Source organism: Quercus suber, unplaced genomic scaffold (genome assembly GCF_002906115.3).
Source record: "Quercus suber isolate HL8 unplaced genomic scaffold, Cork oak 2.0 scaffold_620, whole genome shotgun sequence".
NCBI classification, from domain to species: Eukaryota; Viridiplantae; Streptophyta; class Magnoliopsida; order Fagales; family Fagaceae; genus Quercus; species Quercus suber.
In genome coordinates this window covers 316662-324174 of record NW_027070063.1, presented here as the reverse complement: position 1 = coordinate 324174, position 7513 = coordinate 316662, and positions in this window count along the sequence as shown.

Genomic DNA, 7513 nt, shown 5'->3' with positions numbered 1-7513 from the left:
TTGGCCAATGATTAGTCTTGAGTTTGAGAACATCTTTACCGCCTTTCCAACCATTCTTTGAACCATGACCATTCCTATCAGTAGAGCTTCATAATCAGCTTCGTTATTTGTGGCCAAGAAGCCCAACCTTAACGATTTCTCAATTGTGATTCTTTCAGGTGATACCTAGACAAGCCCCACTTCGGATCCCCTTTGGTTCATTGCACCATCAAGGTATACCTTCCAAAATGAAGGCTCTTGCAGGGAGATTGTGCCAACCGATTTTCCATCCATGCTCTGCCTCTTTGCCTCATCTCTTTCTGGGAATTTAGCAAATTCGGCCACTAGATCTGTGAGGATTTAACCCTTGACAGAGGTGCGAGACATATACTTGATGTCAAAAACCCATAGGATTGTACCCCATTTGGCAATCCTCCCAGTGAAGTTAGCACTTTGAAGTAATGATTGAAGCGAGAGTTGGGTTAAAACAATAACGATATAGGATTGGAAGTAGTGGGGGAGTCTAAGGGTAGCATGTACCACTGCCAAAATGGCCTTCTCCAACGGTAGATAATGAACTTCTGACTTGCTCACATAATAAACTGGCCTCTGTATGCCACCATCAACTCGTATCAGAACCAAGCTCATTGCGTGGGAGGCCACTACAATGTAGGCAAATAAAACCTCATCCACCTTAAGTATGGACATGATGGGTGGCCGAGAAAGATATTCTTTCAACTGCTAGAAGTCCAGGACACACTCCTCAGTCCACTCAAATCCCTTCCACTTGTTTAACAACAGAAAGAAAGGCTTGCATCGGTCTGTTGATCGAGAGATGAATTGATTTAGGGCAGTGATTATCCTTGTTAGCTTCTAGACCTCTTTGGGATTCCAAGGTGGTTGTAAATTATTAATTATTTTGATATAGTCAGGCTTGACTTCAATTTCGCGGTGTGTGACCATGTAGCCCAAGAACTTTTCTGATCTGACGCCAAAAGAGCACTTGGCAGCATTAAGTCGTAGCTTGTGTCTCCTTAAGATTTCGAAGATATTCTCGAGGTCATTGAGGTGTTCAGATTCCAACTTGCTTTTGACCACCATGTCATCTATATAGACTTTAATGTTTTTCTCTAACTGGGGCTCAAACATCCTGGTCATCATCCTCTGGTAGGTAGCCCTTGCGTTCTTTAAACCAAAGGGTATCACTTTATAATGGTAATTCTCGATAGGAGTAACAAAAGTTGTCCTCTCTTGATCGTTCAAAGCCAAAGGTATCTGGTGGTAACCTTGGAAAGTGTCCAAAAAACTCATCCAAGAATGACTTACCGTGGCATCCATTAGCTGGTCGATCCAAGGCATGAGGAAAGGGTCTTTTGGGCATACTTTGTTCAGATCTATGAAGTCTACATATATTTGCCACTTTCCATTTTTCTTCTTCATAACCACAGTGTTGGCCAACCATTCGGGGTAGAACACTTCTTTAATAGCCCCAGCATGCTTAAGCTTCATCACCTCGTCCTTGACAGCGCCAAAATGATCCTTAGATAATCGCTGAGGTGGTTGCTTTCTGGAGATGACAAATGGATTGACGTTCAAATGATGGCAGATAAAGCTCAGATCCATTCCTAGAGCTTCATAAGTATTCCAGGCAAATACATCAACTTTCCTCCTTAGAAATTCCACTAACTCTTCCTTTTCTTGTGGTGGTAGCTGAGCTCCAACTTGAAAAAACATTTATGGATCATCATCTACAACGAATTTCTCTAAACCTTCATATTTAGCCTTCTCGACTAGCCTTTTCGCAGGTAATACTGAGGACTTTGATTGCTATAATCCTCACTCAGTAGAGGCCGAGGACTCAACTGCAGGTTGATGCAAAATTGCAGACACGAGGCATTGCTTAGCTACTGATTGGCTTCTAACCAGCTTCTCAATTTGATCCCCTGACAGATACTTCACCTTCTGATGCAATGTTGAAGAAATAGCCCCTAGGGTATGAAGCCAAAGTCTGGCCACAATGGCCGTGTAGAGGGAATACGCATCCATCACAATGAAGTCCACTTCAACTACCTCTGATCCTGCCTGTACGGGTAACCTAATCTAGCCCTTTGGGATGAAAACTTTCCCTTCAAAACTTATTAAAGGTGAATCATAGGTTGTCAAATCTTCAGGCTTTAAGTTTATCTCTCTGTACAAGTCAGGGTACATGATCTCTGCACAACTGCCCTAGTCTACTATTACTTTCTTCACATCATACTCCTTATTCTAAGGGTGACCACCAAAGCGTCATCATGTGGTTGGATGGTTCCAATCTTGTCTTCGTTCAAGAAACTCAACGACAGTCGAACCTCTATTCTAGCTCTCTTCAGCTCAGAGTTAGAGTCCTCGGCTGATGGTCTAGCTACAAAAATCACCCTAGAAGGGTAAGAACCAGTTCTCCCGGGTGCAGCAAAAATGATTGATTATGCCTAATAGAGGTCTTGAAGGAGCATTCCCTTGAGCCCCTGGCCTTGACTGGTCCCCTTGTCTGTTGGGCCAGTACAGAAATTATTGCAACCTTCCTTAGTGGTGTGACCCTGCTCTTGGTGGTATTGGCAATGAAGGCTCTGGTTGCGCCTCAATGGGTCTCTACTCATCTTGTTCGGCCATTTGTATGGCTTGTTCTTGATCTTCTCCAAAATTTGATGCATCGGTTCTCCGAACACAACATTAACCACTTGAAGAGCTGTAGGACTCAACTGCCCAGTAAAATCCCTCCGGGGTTTGTTATTGTTGTAGCAGTTCGACCTGAAATCCCTCATCTCCTGAGGGATAACCGTGCTCTTTCCTCTACCATGCTACTGGTCCTTCTCAACCCTCTTATACTTATCAATCCGATGCATGAACTGACGTATACTGGTAATAGGTTTCCCAGTCAAAGACTTCCTTAAGCCATGCTTGGTAGGCAGGCCGAGCTTGAAAGTGCTGATGGCTACATTGTCAAAATCACTATTTATCTCGTTGAACATCTCCCAATATTTGTTCGAATATGTTTTCAGGGTTTCTCCTTCTCTCATGGACAGAGACAATAAGGAAGCTAAAAGCTGAGGAACTCTGTTGTATGTAATAAAACGGGATCCAAATGCCTGAGTGAGTTCCTTGAAGGAATCAATGGAACTTGCCTTTAGACCATCAAACTACCTCATCGCCACAGGACGTAAGCTGGATGGAACACCTTTCATATCAAGGCCTTATTCTTGGAGTGTACAACCATCCTTTGATTGAAGTGGCTAACATGCTTCATAGGGTCTGTTCTACCGTTATACATGGTGAATGTGGGTTGAGTGAACCATCGAGGAAGCCAACCTCCCTCAATCTAGTGCGTGAAAGGTGACTTGGAAATTTGATTGAGCACTTTACTTGTTGCGTCATTTCCCATGCCTCAAGAAGATGAATTTTTGTTTCTACGTTCATGATGGTAGTCTTCATCGAATGAGAAAGACTCGCTAGGAGGAGTCCTTGACCTGCGCCTAGAGCTACCATCCTTCTCGTCGTTAGAAGAGAAGTCAGAATTAGAAGGAGCTCGCTTTCGCCGTTTGTGGCATAAGCTTCTCTTCAAGTGATCAATCTCCAATTGCATGACTCTAGTATTCTTCTCTCAAGAGAGGTGGCTACTACCTTTAGAATGACTTTTACTTGTATGGGTAGTGTGTACACTCCCCTTCTGGTCTCTTATTTACTCAAGATCATGGAAGTGATCTTGACGTTAAGACCCCATGGATTCTGCCTGATTTGAACTTGAACCTATTATTGCTGAACGTGAGACTCACTATAACACCAGTAATTTCTCACAGATGACGCCAATTGTAAGGACCAGATTTAAGTTTCTAGTCCAAAAGGTGGATAGACCTAGGCCTAAAAAGCCTAAAAAGCCCAAAATAATGAATTTGTAGAAAGTGGGTTGGAAAACTGGGTTTTAGTTAGTCAGATAACAAATAAAGTAGGCCTTGATGACAAAAGGTTGAAGCTAGACAAGGTTGAACTGAATAAAAACGTCCTTGACGAAGTTCGAGGAGGCTGTTTCTTATATATTACTCTTAAATTTGATTACAAATTTGGTTCCTGCTTTGCTACAGTGTTTCTCTCTTGATCTCTCGATTTTTTCGATCCCCTATTCTCTTGGGGTCTCTTACATTATATAGTTCTCTTTAGACAATCTTGGCTCTCCACTTGCTGATCATCCAAGCTACTACTTGAGTGCATGTCCCATCGGACACCCACTCATGCCCTTTGTGCATTGGGGTAGCCAATGTAGTATTGTTCATGGGTCTTTTTCACATAAATGTGGCCAGAAAGTTAGTTGCAGAGCATTCAATACGATGTCAACAGCTTTTCCTTAGATATTTCCTATCTCCCATCTTTCTATTGCGTTTATAATGCACGTCCCAGTCAGTGGAGCTTCTTGGAAGTTGACTTTAAAGGATAGGATATACATTTGATCTGTGCCTTGTTCATACGAGGAGATACCTCTCCTTAGACTACCTTCCCCAAGCTTTTTGTTTGCAACCTACTCATGGGATTCTGAACTTAACACCTCCACAACAGTTTATTTGCTCTCGGACCAACCGACATCCTTGGCCAAGACTCAATGCCCAATATACAATTTTGAGCCCTTATCCCTACAATTGTTATTATTATTACTATTTTTATTATTATTATTATTGATTTAGCTTGAAATTCGTAGATTGAATAAAAGGAAAAATTATCTTATAGAGGGGGTGTAGACAAACATTCTCTCATAATACATAAACTCCACATAATTGTGAGCCCCAAATGTCTTTAGACTCATGTTGTAGTAGAGACATCTTGAGTCGAAAAAGTGAGTCTTAATTTGTTGAGGTGACATGTTGTGATTTGTGTATGATAAAATTAATATTGGTAATGGTCCTAGCTTATGGTAATGTTACTCTAGTTATGGTAGCTCGTTTTAATTTGAGATTTTACTAATTGAGATCCTATTAATTTTTATATTCTTATTTTATCTCTCTCATGGATACGAAAATTTTGTACTAATAGATACTAAAAATTGTTTTAAGGAGAAAGCTACGAAATAGAAAAATACTAATGGACACTAAAAATTTTGTACCATGAATGAAAAGAATGAGCTTCAAATGTCTCTTCATTGTATTGAAGAATCTACCGATTACCCATTAGTGTTTATTTATACGGATATACATATAATATAATCTGGGACAATTACTTTCATATACTAATTGGTGGCCATTTTACTGGGTCATGTGGGTTAGATTCCAAATTTTCCACTATGCATACCTTTTCATATCACTCCTTTTTGACCATTGTCTCCATGTAAAAACCATGTAAAATGGGTGCTTCCTCTAATACATTGCAACCATTCAATTTTATCTTTTAAATGATCATTCTTATCGCGACCAACATAACTATCTACAACATTATGAACATATAACTTTTGCATAAAGTAACATTTTCATTTGAAGCAAATTGTCCTTTTCAAGAAAAATTGATAGGCAAGCACAACTTGCATATTTTTAAAGATGTGATTTTAACCCCTTTTTTTATATGAACGAGGAGACGTATTTTGTTTTTGTCCAATAACTCATGCATAATAAAAGGGCAAAATTAGAGGAGAATTAAAATTTTTTTAGTAAGTTAACGCACGGTCTGAACTTAATTATGACCTCACCCTTAGAAGAAGAGTATGTGTCAATTGAACTAAAACTCATTGACAAGAGTAAGAGGAAAATGATGAGGCAAATCGTACGAAGAGACAAGTTTTGATGATTATGGCTTTTACGCTCATGCTGCATGTATTAGAAGCTGATGTCTCTCAGCCTCACCCTCCCTCTTCAATGCTTCATCGTGCTTTCACATACGATACTAAAGGCTATGAGGAATGCTTTTAAGGGCACTGTAAAAATAAAGAAGGAAGTTTACTAATTAAATACATGTATTCTCCGTTGTATCTTAAGCAATGTCATAAATCTTGAACATCATTGAACACGAATGTAAGATGTGGTATAAAGTTCTCAACTCTAAAATCTCATATATCTTTCTATCTACATACATATGCATGTAAACATGAATACATCCATATGTCCATAAAATTACATACCCATACCTTAGCCTCTTAGGATTTTTTTTTCCATGTTCTTTCTTTTTTGTTTTTATTCACCATGATTAGTCTTTGAAAAGCAGTGTTCATACATGAGTTTCTATTATTTGAACGCTTAAAATAGAAATTCATGTTTGAAATGTTGAATTTCCAACAAAAATGAATATTTCTCTCATTGAAAATTAGAAAATTTGGCACAGTAGGAAATATTACAAAGAAGGGAGAAGGAAAAAATGTTTGTATACTAAAGCATCTTACATTTAGATTTCATTTCACCATATAGAATTTTATGACACATTGTTAGCATAATTTATATGAATTTCTTTCGATTATAGATTCTGACATTCATTCTTAAATGTGGCAGATACATTTTATATGAAGCAGAAGAATAATTTTAGCTCAATTATCAAAATGAGCTGAACATAATTTCTGGAGAGATTTTCAAGCAAGGAACAAATGAAACATGTGATCACCGAATGCAAGCTTTAAAATTTAGATCACGCGTTCATGATCATATAATAGGAACCCTTTTAATTTTCAGCTTTTATTTTTCTCAAATATATAATTCTATTCCTATTTCCTAGGATATTTTAAGCTATACTTTTTTCTTCGTTGAATGAGAAGGAATCTTTACGTAAAAAAACACGCAGCTAACAAGCTGCAAAGTCCTTGAAAGCAAAACTAAGGCATATGATAATAGTTAGTAATATATGAGATGGAATATATATTATTATGATAATTGCGATCTTTATCATCATCCTTGGCTTCCTTCCACGGACAACCCAAAAATCCAATCCCCAGTGGATTCGAATTATGCTGAGGCTTCAGTTAGCTCTCTCGTTGATTCGACATCTAATAGTTGGGATGAAACCTTGATCACTCTGCTATTCTCTACCCAAGAAGTCCAACTTATCCAGTCTATTCCCCTAGGCCAACCCAAAACTGAAGATAGACTAACCTGGTCCTTTGTTCAACCTGGAACGTACATGGTCAAATCTGGATTCAATTTCCTTTCAAGCGAAAAAACCTATGGCTGATTCCTGGGAATTCACCCGATAACCATGAAGTGTGGAAGAAGAAATGGGGTCTCACCGTACCAAACAAGGTTAAAGGTTCTAACAGATGATGTCTGTGACCATTGTAAACAACTCCCTGAGGATGTTATTATTCATGCTCTATGGTCATGTCTTTGCATTTCGATGGTGTGAGATTCAGACGTTAGGTGGAATTTTTGTTGGACAAATTAAGTTTTTTCCAGGTTTGTTGAGTTGGTAAAGCATGTTATTGACGAAGGGAAGGATCTTGCTGTTTTTGCTATATATGCTTGGGTGGAACCTTTGGCGTCAGCGGAACCAATTGAGAACAGCTACAAGCACCTTATCCATTCATCAGGTTATCTAGATG